At 31.0% G+C, this 12628-nt stretch overlaps 1 protein-coding gene across 1 annotated transcript in view; it reads left to right on the forward strand.

The window, feature by feature from the left end:
* Window positions 1-11957: 11957 nt before the first annotated feature.
* LOC143240730 (proton channel OtopLc-like) overlaps window positions 11958-12628 on the forward strand; it is a 48904-nt gene continuing 48233 nt past the window's right edge. The window contains exon 1 of the mRNA XM_076483660.1: window positions 11958-12008. The gene's annotated coding sequence lies outside the window, so the exon portion shown is untranslated. The remainder of the gene's footprint in view (window positions 12009-12628) is intronic.

A 12628-nucleotide genomic window follows, 5' to 3' on the forward strand; every position in this document is an offset into this window, starting at 1 on the left:
ATCACCACCCACCGCCAACTCTTGGGCTACTCTTTTACCAACGAATAGTGGGACTGACCGTCACTTTATACGCCCATACGGCTGGGAGGGCGAGCATGTTTAGCGCGACACGGGCGCGAACCCTCGGATTACGAGTCGCACGCCTTACGCGCTTGGCCATGCCAGGCCCAGAGGCACACTATTTAAATTAAGAAATTAGCTGATAATGATATCCGTATAACTATTTTTGATAAAAGAATTTTTTTTTCTCTATAATTTACCCTCTTTTAATAGTAATGTACTACGTATGTTCTTCTCTTATAAGAATTTTTGCTTCACAGATTTATTTAGATTTTGTAAAATTTGTAATAAAGTACAATATGTTATTATTAATTTTGAATTATTGATACAAAATATTAATATTTAATGGATTTAATAGAAAAAAATCTAAATAAAATTATTAAAATATTCTGTGATAAATATATGAATGTATTAAATAAATTTAAAACACTAAAAATTAAGCAAATTTTACTGAAAGTTACTGAAAAGTATTTTTAGTTGTTAATAAGGCCATTTAAACAACATTGCACTATTTTTATGCGGATGAACACGTTATCGCATAGAAAGGCTTGTTTAGAATCTGAATATTGATAGTTACAGCGGCCGTAATTGGTGGTGGTTGAGAGCACACTATTTAGACTAGATAACTGGTTGGAGCCCTATATGCTAGTATAATTTGTCTACTGGGTTACTAAATAGTGCCTTACAACTATAATGGGGGTTGGAATGCTAAATTCAGAAGATACATTTTAACTTGAAGTGTATGTAATTGACGCTAAATGAAAGATAATTAAATCAATACTAACCTTTTCATCTTTAAATCAAAATAGTTTATGTTGGGGATTGAATAATTGGTTAATATATGTTAGGTTTTACTTTAATTAAGTAGTATTTATGTATCTACATTTATTCTAATAGTCTAATTTTTCAATCTCCAACTCTATGTTAACAGTTATTAATTATTTCGAATAATTCTTTTACTTACTGCCTAACTTCAGGTTGTATTATAATGCTGACAAGTTGTTTAGGAAGAGAGAGGTTTTATATTAACATTCACACAGGATAAGAACAGAATACGAATAAAAATACTTCAATTAGAAAAACGAAATACTAGAGTGGTTCTACTGCAACATCCCACAATCCTTAGATTTCCTATGTCAACGACAATTCTCATTAACTCTCAACTCATTAGCTTTTAAAAGTCTGTGAATCACCATATGGAATCAGAATCCCTTCATTTAGTGAGGGATACACAGAAACTTGGGTAAATAAATATAAATCTCAGGATCAAGGTGGAGTATAAGTGTAAGCTCACGACCTTCCTACACTTGGCTTACAAAAATAACGCTAACTACATGAACACTTGCATGAAAACTTAGAAGAAACTATTTTGAAGATATATTTTTTACTAGTTTTGAAAAAGTAAAATGTGACAATTTCCAACATTCACATGACAGGATCTGTAGTATATAGTGAATATACACGCCTGCTGTTATTCCTCCAGGATATCAAATATGTGTTATATTTTGCATTTTATAACATATACGAATATTTACTTCGTGGACACACATACAAACAATAAAATAAGTATTTCTTAAGGTTCTTTTTGGAAAATACTTGTCTTATTGGAAATTACATCATAATAAAATCATAATACGGAGTTTGTTTCATTAGAAATGAACTTGTTTTATAAAATTCTGTGTACTACAGTTGTTAAAGCATTTGTTTACAAACTAAAACAAAGCATAAATACGTATCGCATGTAACAGTTGAATTTATATTTCACAAAAATTGTGTAACCGATTACGTTATATGACATAACGGACTGCAATAATATTGTCTCTGTTTAACTAACTTAAGGGCGTTATTTATCATCTTAAATAGGTGTGATCAAAATCGCATTAAATCTGAAGTTCAAGTGCATTTGTTGACAATTTATTAATAAAATTCGTAAGATGAGATAGTAGTTAAATACATTTGGAATTGTTTTTACATAAAAATTCCCTCTTATATTACTATAGAATGTTTAAGTGAAAGAAAATTGCTACATAAAAAATAGTTAGCCTTCCTGTTGTTGATTCAAGGAGTTGTCCATAATATTTTAATCACATAATCTAGTGAAAACCCCATAAATACTTTTTTATTGTATTTGAAGTCTGATTCTTTTACCTACTTGACAACTATTTACTTACTTTTATCTTGCAATGCTAGAATTTGAATTAAAACTTCACCAGCCATTAACCAAGGTGATTGCTGTAGTGACGTTAGTTAAAGATCTACTGCACCACGCAATATTGAAAATATCTGAGTTTTCAAGCAAATCAAAAGTTTCCTAATGAAATTGCCAATTGCTGCATCATCAGTTAAAATGTAGTAATCGGAAAAGTTCTAAACGCGTGTCCAATGTTAACTTTTGATGACTGAACAAACTTCTTGAAGTAGTGTTCTCCCACACATAGTAATTCAGCGATATAATTTCCATTCCCTATTCTAATTTCTGTTACGAAAGACATGTTTTGATGTTAATCAGCTTCACCTACTTACATATTTAAACAATATAGATCAACTATGTCATACCTTTTTAGCTTGAAACGATAGTATTATGAGTAGTACATGATCAAAACATTATATCATTTCACATATGTTCTAAAATAAAATATTTCCTGTTTTAATTGTCTTCTGTTTCCTCATACGAGTCTAAATATAACTCAACGAATAGCACAGCCTTGAATATTAATGTTTTGATTTATTGTCCTCAAATGATTTTCACGATATACTGCATTAATTTATCCCAGTTTATAACATAAATTCCACAATCTGTTTCGTATCAGCTCGAGCTAGGTAAAAAGTAAATATCGTTTTAGTTAGGAAGTAGCTTACAGTTACGGAATACGTTGAAACTTGTAAACTATTCAATAGTCTTACCAGAACGAAGAAAACAAGAATCGCGTAATTTTATTTACTGTGTATCATGGAGCTCACTTCGGGTATAAAAAAGTATAAAATTTGAACTATCGTTACAGTATCAACCATAACAACCGTATTTAGACATATTGGATGCTAAGAGAGCTGTTCTGAAGTTTAATCTTCGAAAGTTTTCTTCTTTTATAGTTTACCAATTGTGTTTCAAATGTTTGGAAAACTTTTGAAACGATAACCTTAGTTAGAAGTTTGTTAATCCTATTTAAATTAAGTTTTACTCCCATCACAAAAGCAAATGGTTTTGCTCTTTTATGTAAACAGAAAATAAAATTTAGAATTGGCCTTTTTCCCTTTTTTATATTGACACCTTTTTCTGCTCAACCTTTGGAAGTATATTAGGAATACAAGTCCAATGATTTGTCTATCCGTCACGTTCATAAACTAAATCATTCTTATTTCTTGGTTTATTTTCACAGGCTGTAATAATCAAATGTTCAAATATTTCAATAGGATATGAATTTTTGAGACAGGGATTAAAAAAACAACAAATACATCTATTCAAATTTCAACGAGCACGTGAAATATTATTTAAAAACAAAAAATGGTGAAACATGCTGTAGTAAGCAAAGAATAATGCATTATGATATCGATAATCTATTTTATAAATTGGTTATTTTAATTCGCCCGATGCACGTGAAACATTGATAATTTTACATGACTTAATAATCTAACATTAATGTATTAACTTTATTGACATTTTTTCATTGGATTAGAGGTGGACACAGTTTAAGATAATAATGATAATGTGAAATTACAGTACAATAACAGCTTGATTATTATAAGGTTAATACTGAAATGTTATTATAATTCTACTAGCAACAACTCTGAGTTCTGTGTAAAAGTGACACTGAGATAACAGACATATTTGAATGAGTGTTATTCCGCAAAACAGGAGAAAAAAAAACGTATATAAAAGATAATAAGAAACAACTTGGCTCATATCAATATAAACTTTTTCCAGGTAATTTTGTGTATAAAATAAACTAGAAAAAGTTCTCGTTTAAGTGTATTAATATATTCTTCTTCGTTGTCATTTATCCAAGATATTAGCCAGAGTAATCTGTTCTATACAGAAGTTTATTGCAAAATTAAGAGAGCACCAATTGTCAATTAATATCATTTGTATCATCAACGATATTTCATAATTAACCTTTTCGTCATACAGCCAAGATGATGACAATAAATTTATGTACATGGTTGGACAGTAACCCTTAGAATCCAGTCTTCTGGACATGTGACTTAAAAAACTTGAGAAGAAATATGAATCATTTTGTGGCATGATCAACAGTGCAAGATATTGGATATTTATAGAAAATCTAAAGTCTTAAATTTTTAAAAGTTAATTTTAGATTATTGTGAAACAATACGAAATATTTTTAGAAATTGAACTATTTGTAATATATATATTTATAATGTGTGTGTGTGTACAGTATATAAGACTGGCGAATGGAGGTTTAGAATGATAGACAGTGTATCCCCACCACAATGTAGGTCGTATTTCAACATTCACCTCCAAAACCTAGGGTACATTTTATAATCCCACATTATAGTTTACAGCCTGGGATCCTTTCAATCGATGGAGCGATTTTTGTTTAATTTATTTTTGTTTCGGCTTGTTTTTTAAGTTATATATTTTAAATGTACTTATACTGTTTTTAATTAAAATGTTAGCTACCAATAAAGTAAAACTTGCCTATCAAATATTTATAATTTAAAATTCTTCACTTTGTAGTGTTGTTCTAGCTATCAATGAAAATAGACAATTCAGGTTTCATTGATTTTATCACTTGAAATCAATATAAGATTTATCAATCATGTGTTGATTTGTTTTTCACGTACACAAGAATGAGTTAAGACAATAATATTTGTTTTGCGAAGCAAAATTATATGTAAATATACATTTTTTTTCTGCAAAACAATCATACTTTAATCACTAATTGTTTACACATGTGCATATATTGTTTAATTGTGCTTATTGTGTATATTTTACAGTGATCTTGAACCCTAGAGAAAAATATACAAATGATACACTGGTATATATTGCAATAACTGGAATGTATGTGAATATACAAATGATACACTGGTATATATTGGAATAACTGGAATATACGTGAAACCTTTTCTTGAAAATGCATTAATAATGTCTTTTCACAGTGTGCACTTTAAGAAGATAAAACAAAAACAGCTTAATTGTCAATACTCATCTACTATACAAAACAAAATAGATGAGTTATGCATATATAAATATGACTGAGAGAAATAGTAATTAGAATGACTTGGAATTGTGATATGCTTAGTAAATTAACGATGAATTAGACAAAATAAAACAATACTTCATCAACATCAATAAATTTCCTCCACAAACCGTAAAAAACATTATACGCACACACCTAGACATAAAGCAAAATCAACTAACAAAAGTAAATATATCTCACGAATCAAAAAATCACGAAACCATATACTGCTGCATACCATATATTCCCGACATCAGCAGAAAAATAGCCAACATTTGGCAAAAACTGGTAACAAAATATGGCATTCCAATTAATACCAAATTTATTCAAAAACTAGGCACAAAACTGAGGTCTATACTATGTAAAAACTACACTGACAAACACCACACCAACATTATTTACAAAATACAATGTGATAACTACCGCGACTTTTATATTGGAGAAACAAGTATAAAATGGAAACCAGATTCAAAGAACATAAAAAGTCACCTTCACACGTTTTCGAACACTGCAAGTCAAATAAACATAACATAACCACAGAAAACACTCAAATACTAAATAAAGAAACAAACATAAACAAACGTAAAATTAAAGAAGCCTTACTTATACAACAACTTAAACCCAAAATAAACCAATACAAAGGAACACCTTTATACCTATATTAAAAACAATAAAATAAATAACATAAAATTATGTATTCAAACATCTAACACCGCCCTCTACATTCCGACACTCAGTTACACAATCCCTTCCAAACATGTGGCCAGCTTCCGGTCAGTTACCTCTTTCTTTCTTTGTGAACCTGACGATGACCGAAGAAGGTCGAAACGTTGTTCGCTCCTCTACGTAAAATATTTTCTCAACCCAAACAAACCGTTTTTACATATATATTTGTGATATGCCTATTTAAACTAAAATAAGTAATAATAAAAAAAATTATGTTGCGTAAAATTTTTAAGCCTTATTAAGAAATATACGGTACACTAGTGTGTAAAAAAATGAAGCAAACATATATATATTTGTAAGGACGCTACAGAATAAAAATGTTTAAAAATTTTATTTTCCTTAAATAGTTGGATCAATTGGCACAAAGTATAAATATCCTTAGATAATAAAGCAAAAGAAAGACCAGAAACAAGTCTTATTTTGAACATCAATGAACTTAAAACGACCACAAAGCTTATATTATTTATCATACATTCAGATATTTCTGTCGACTCACCTATATCTAAATAGATATTCTTGCATACAATTTTTAAAGAAGCTAAGAAAATAAAAACAGAATATTACGCTTGCTCACTAGATGGCAAAACAACTTTGACAATGTGAAATACTTTGTTGTTGCTCTTGAAAAATGTTTGTTCTGACTTGTAGAAATTATATAGATGATAAATACTGTGAAAAAAAATCCTGATTTATAATGCTAAGGTGCGTAAAGGCCATAAATAATACAAATAACTTAATATTCTAATAAATTTTAGATACTGAGAAAATACTAAGAACAAATTCAGAAGCGTTGTTTCACAACAGATTTGAGAAGGGGAAAGAGAAGGAAGCCTGACCCGGCACGAGCCCGAAAATTAATTTGGTTGTCTCACTCAGTGGCTAATTTGCATATGTGTGATAAACTGGCCTAAAGAGAAACGTTACACTGAAACTACCATTTGAAAGTCCGAGCTTGCGGTCGTTCAGGTTGCCCTCTCTAAAAGATGTCATAAACAAGATGTAATTTAGATCATCAAGGATATTACAAAGCAGTATTTTTAAAACCTCTGTAGGCACGAAGTATTTATTAGCAATAACAATCGATATGTTAACTATACAAAAATAAAACTACAATTGATTAATTTTCAACGTTAAATAATTTAAAACAACTATCAGCTTATTCTCGAAAAACAAATTGTCATACTGTATAATTTTTATACAGAATATTCAGTACATACACCTTATGAATCTAATATAGAAATAATAATGAAACAAAAAGGTTGAATACTGATAAAAATTATATAACAAATAAGTGTTCTTATGATATTCACAATTTAAGAATCACGTTATTCGACATGAAAAAGTCCTTTGTCCTGCGGCCATTGTGGATTGCAGCGTTGTCCTGCCGAAAGATCCAGTCATTTCCACAAAGCGAGGGCCTTCAGTTAGTAAGGATGCTTTTTCCAACATGCCAATGTAGCCAGCTGCTGTTTGACACCCCTGTATAACCTGAAACGCCATTGCTACATGGAAGGAGAAAGCACCCCAGATCATGATGGAACCTCCTCCACTGTGTCGTATAGAAAATGTCTCCGATGAGATATCCTTATCATGCCAGTAACGTTGGAAGCCATCTGGACCATCCAGGATAAATTTTTTCTCATCAGAAAAAAAAACCTTCTTTCATTTTCGACGTCCCATGTTTGGTGCTTCTCAGCAAAGTTTAACCGAGCTGTTTCGTGGTGTGGAAGGAGATGTGGCCTTTAAAGACGATTACGGTTTTTAAAGCCTTCCTCTCGTAGATGCCGTCTTATTGTTCTTGAGCTGCATTCTACGTCCGTAAGGGCGTTAATTTGGTTCGACGATCGGCTGGTCTCTTGCCGGACAACCCGTCGAATCCTCCTGCTCAACGCCGGCGAAATTTTCTTGGGCCGACCACTAGAAATTCTCGTTCCGTATCCCTCAGGGTCTTTTAAGAAATTTGCAACAGCAGTTTTACTACGCCCAATCTCACCAGCGATGGCACGTTGACAAAGACCTTGCTTTTGCAGCTCGACAATTCTGCCACGTTCGAACTCTGTCAACTTTTTACTCAATGTAACACAGGAGATGTCAGAGAGAGATGTTGACAACGCTAATGCTTAAATACAAATGACTAAATTTCGTTACGTGTTTACGGATTAACGCTTCGTTTCAGTACGGTCTTAAACTTTCGACCAGCTAGTATTTAGGCTAATTTCATAGTGTTCACATTTTTCCTATTAAAAGCTAAAAGAGTTTTCTAATTTTATTTTCCCTTTTCTTATTTTCATCTTTCGAAGCTCTACTCAAATAAATGGTTGAGTTTAATGACGCAAAATGCATATTTTTTCTTTACGTTCATTGGCCTCAAGATTTTGGCCAGCAGTGTAATTAACTGTTTGAGATGTTTAATAAATGTAGCTCCATTGTGGTTTTTGTAAATGTAAAGGCATTGGGAACTTTGGCAAATGCTGTCTCTTGAAATATAAAAGTATGACTACATTTTTGACAAACTGGGATGGAACAGGTTGTAAAAACACTGCTTCATGTATATACATATCTTATTCAATTAGAGTACATAATGTTAGTATTTTGAAACCTCACATACTACCTCTTAATTCGAAGTCATCAGAAAGACATGTACTTCAAGATCTAAAAGCAAAAAGAAACATAATAATGGTATGTTTTTATCAGGAGATAATAATTGTGGAAGAAAAAGTTACTACAGCAAAGGTTTATTGAAATTTTGAAGGGTCAGAAGACAGTTAATGATCCAATAAAATGCACTTAGTTTAAAATTAGTGATTCAGTTACACAAGAAATAGAATTGTATAGCTGAAAGAACATTAACCAGATTAAGCATCTCTGATGCTACCAAAATATTTTGTGCGTTATAAAAGACCCATTTAATAATATTAAAATGATAATGGGAACCTCAAGGATACGATTTTGCTAAATCTACAAATACACAGTCGAGTTTCTATATCTTGGGTGGTTAATAGCTGTCTATTCGGCAAATCCCATTGCAATTATACATGAATACAGTGAAAACTTAAGAATTCTATTTTTTTAACATATCTATAAAGACAGGGTTTGTATCGCGTAGACCAGTATCCTAAAGAATTAATAATGCTTAGACTGACAATTTCATTCTCTATTTCACACCTAAATCAGTTTTAGACTTCTATTTACTTTATGAGCTAAATCAATGAGACCTTTGGTAAGCAACGATATTGTTTGTTTGTTTTGGCATTTCGCACAAAGCTACTCGAGGGCTATCTGTGCTAGCCGTCTCTAATTTAGCAGTGCAAGACTAGAGGGAAGGCAGCTAGTCATCACCACCAACCGCCAACTCTTGGGCTACTCTTTTACCAACGAATAGTGAGATTGACCGTCACATTATAACGCCCCCACGGCTGTAAGGGCGAGCATGTTTGGCGCGACCGGCAACGATATTACGTCGAAACAACGTAATTTCTTCTGAACTAACAGATCTTTTTTAATTAAGTAGGAACAAGTCTTCAATATTATTAACACTAACTTCTATCTTACTATTAACTTCTGATCAAAGAACGACCAACTTAGATAAAATAACTAAAAATCAACCAGGTAATGAGCATAGCTAATTAAACAGATTAAAGCTGAAATGAAATGTTAGAAAGCTAATACAAAAGGCGAACTAATGAAACAAAACAAATTTCGCCTGCAAGGAACAGCTGTTTAATTGATTTCGGTTGTTTATTTTAACTGATTTTATATGGTCTAAAAGTATTTAGTCACATCGGTAACTCAGAACCGAAAACTAATAAGTTTGTAACAAATAAGGTCAAACGTTTTTCTCTAGAAGTAACAAAAAGAGAAATGTACTCCAAACATTTTACTGGGAGCATATTAAGGCATAAATATAACAGCCCTTCATTTTATATTCGTCCACTGTTGTAGTAACAAATTTAAATTCTTCAAAAATGAATACATTTGTTGACCCACTAGCACTGCTTCATCAGCAAAATGTAAATTTGGGCATTGTTATGAGATTTGTGGGATCTCGGTTAAAAGAAAACAACAACAAAAAACATTGTGTTGATTATGCTTCTTTAAAAATGTCTATAAAAGTAGCTTCGACAGTATTTTAATTTTTAAGCGTATTACGACAAGAGATTGAATTATTTTTAAACTTTATCCATTAATCGCTAGGAATCTTACTCGTTCGAGCGGCATTTCTGCGGACTTACAACACTAGAAACTGGGTTTCGATACTCTTGGTGAGCAAAACACAGATAGTCCATTCTGTAGGTTTATGCTTAAACTACAAACAAACTTACTTGTTTGAAGAGGAAAATCCAAAAGGTAAAAAAATATTAAATGATTTGACAATTTTTCTCTGAGATTAACGAGTACGTTACTCAAGTCAATAGCATCTTTTAACAATTATTGATTATTTATTGCATTATTATATTTTATTTTGGTCGTTCTCAGTCTTATGAGCTAATGTTAACGTATGAAACGAAGTAGCTATTATGTATTACAAAAGATCAAACAAACAATAAAACCACTTTGAAGTTTCATCGTTCTGAGGGTCGCGGGTTCGCATCCCTTTCGCGCCAAACATGCTCGCCCTCCCAGCCGTGGGGGAGTTATAATGTGACGGTCAATCCCATTATTTATTGGCGGTGGGTAGTGATGACTAGCTGCCTTCCCTCTAGCCTTACACTGCTAAATTATGGACGGCTAATACAGATAGCCCTCGAGTAGCTTTGTGTGAAATTCAAAAACAAACAAACAAAAACAAAACGTTTCATCGTTAGAATTAAACAACGACAAAATTATAACGTATGAAATTTGGTCTGTTATCTGATACTGGCGACATCTATGAAAACTCATCAAAATATATATTATATTAATCATCTGTTATTGAAAATAAATTCAATTTTGTAGCATTGCTTTATTTAGCAAACTGCAAAGTTTTTAAATTACTTCAACACACATTCACAAATAATAAGGAATGGAATTAAGAAGTACGAGGATATCCTCATATATATATTGATGAAAGGCAATCGCTGTTTATGTTGTATACCTTATTCACCAATATTAGATGTATCTCTTGTGGAATATTTACGCATATTAATATTTCTTAACATAAATAACTATGGAACTTGTTGATTTTTTAAAAAAAGTTTTTATTTGAAGTCTTCAACAGGTAGCGCGGTAAATATTCCCGAAGTGTATATCTTCTTATGTACTGTCATTTCAAAGTTTCTTTAAGATCGAAAGCTTTAGTTATTTGCAAGTTATCAAAAATATAATTAAAAACATTCATAGCAGGGATGTTCTAAAGTAAGTCGTTCGCAAACGGTTAGTGTTATTACATCCTATAACTTGCAACTTAAATTTAACCAACTAGAAATAAGATATCGTAGAAATATGTTAACTCTTAAAAATTAAGAAATAGTGATTAATCGAAGAAAACTTTGCAAAATGTTCAGCTATATAAAACTTGATCTAAGACGTTAGGTCATTTCCAATGAAAATAATAAAATGTAGTATAGGTTTCTCTAACGTATTATTTGCCTTGGAAAACCATTTACCTCATAGATTATTGATTTTCAAAAAACACTTGTTTTTTTACCTGTCCAATACACTTGTGCTAGCAGTTTGTATTCTTTTAATATTTTTAGACATAATTGCTGTTCATGAATAAATGCGAATCTGAATGGTCACGAATATGAGTTGCGAACTAAACGTAGCAAATAAATTTATTTTATATGTTGATTCTTATGACTTAATCCACCGCATTAATTGTGTTTTAAAACACAAAGCCTGCAGAATCATATCTATTTATTATGAAATAGGTGTTTTTTTGAGGTAATTTTAAACTAAAAAAACCAGCAACAACAAGCAAACATACTACGCAGTGTTGTTATTATTACTTTTTTCTTATTTCTACTAGATGTCGTTCTAAGTGCCAAAACACAACATCCGGGTGCCATTATGAAGTACTAACTATGGTTTCGTGGAAGAAGTTCAAAAGTGAGTAATTTAAAATATAATTTATTAGACCTATATTTAAGATAAAACACATCAAAATTTTGCATGTTACTAAATTTGAATTACATTTTTCATGGTATTTCAATTATACAGTAACTGTAAATATAATTTTATCCCTTTAACTAATATTATATCGTAATAATGTTTTAAAAGTTTAGTTTCTCGCCGAAAATTGAAATTGTAATTCTGTTAACAGCAAAGTTTGTAAACAAAATATTATGTATCTTTTATCTTACTATTGGTCTTATACTGTTACAAATTAAAATGTTGTATTTTTCGTAAAGTTAACTGGAAAGTTGAATATAAAATATTGAAATTCCAACGTTAAGAAGTTGATAGTGATTTTATTTTATAAACTATTCTAATCATATATTGTGCTAAATCTACTTTTTACAATTAGTATTAGACAATACTAATGTTTGGATACATAACTTTATAAGTAAAATATAGTATATTACACTTAAGCCTATGAGTATGATTGCTGACTACAGAACTTCAGAGTCTGAATTAGAAATTTACATTAGCTTTATTGAAATTTAGGCTTAACGGTACAGCGTTAACACTTAACAGTTCAGTAACTTTTTAGCAACACATCACATCAA

Source organism: Tachypleus tridentatus, chromosome 13 (genome assembly GCF_004210375.1).
Source record: "Tachypleus tridentatus isolate NWPU-2018 chromosome 13, ASM421037v1, whole genome shotgun sequence".
Lineage (NCBI taxonomy): Eukaryota > Metazoa > Arthropoda > Merostomata > Xiphosura > Limulidae > Tachypleus > Tachypleus tridentatus.